Source organism: Octopus bimaculoides, chromosome 5, assembly GCF_001194135.2.
Source record: "Octopus bimaculoides isolate UCB-OBI-ISO-001 chromosome 5, ASM119413v2, whole genome shotgun sequence".
In the NCBI taxonomy this organism is placed as follows: Eukaryota; Metazoa; Mollusca; class Cephalopoda; order Octopoda; family Octopodidae; genus Octopus; species Octopus bimaculoides.
The window spans coordinates 114,380,236-114,380,930 of record NC_068985.1 but is presented as its reverse complement, the minus strand read 5'-3'; the positions used below and the strand labels follow the sequence as shown (position 1 = coordinate 114,380,930).

Genomic DNA, 695 nt, shown 5'->3' with positions numbered 1-695 from the left:
AGAGAGATAGAGAGAGAGAGAGAGACAGACAGACAGACAGACAGACAGACAGACAGAGAAAGGGAGAGAGAGAGAGAGATACAACTGAGGACATCTACAAAACTTCACATGCAATACACATATAATCACATAGTTAAAATCAGTTTCTTATAAACACGGGTCAGTGTTCACACACACACACACACACACAAACTTATACTGACTGACACGCATTTTCACATTTTTCCAACAGATTCAAGTACGCTTAGTCACATGGATACACACTTTTAAGTATAAATATATACATAGCTACGCAGTTTACATACACATACATACATCCATATACAGTACACACACACATTCTATCTCATACATGTAGGCGAACATCCACATGCGCATATACACGTATACATACATACACGCACTCTTCAACATAGTGACATAGTATTCATACGCACTCACACAATCTTACACGCACATACACGTGTATGTCTTTGTCACATATACACTCACTGATATACAGACAAGTACGCATACACACACACACACACAGAGTTCACACATACAAGTATTCACACACACACACACATATTTGCATACATACTTCATCAATCACACATATCTCAACAAGCATACAGACATACAAAGTCACCCATATACTCCATAAAGCATACAGACACACAGACACAGTCTCAATCACATACATAAACAGATAC

General features: G+C 38.1%; 1 protein-coding gene across 1 annotated transcript in view; it reads left to right on the top strand.

The window, feature by feature from the left end:
- LOC106878623 (plexin-A1) overlaps positions 1 to 695 on the top strand; it is an 803,747-nt gene that overhangs the window by 41,658 nt on the left and 761,394 nt on the right. The gene's annotated exons all lie outside the window — the stretch shown is intronic.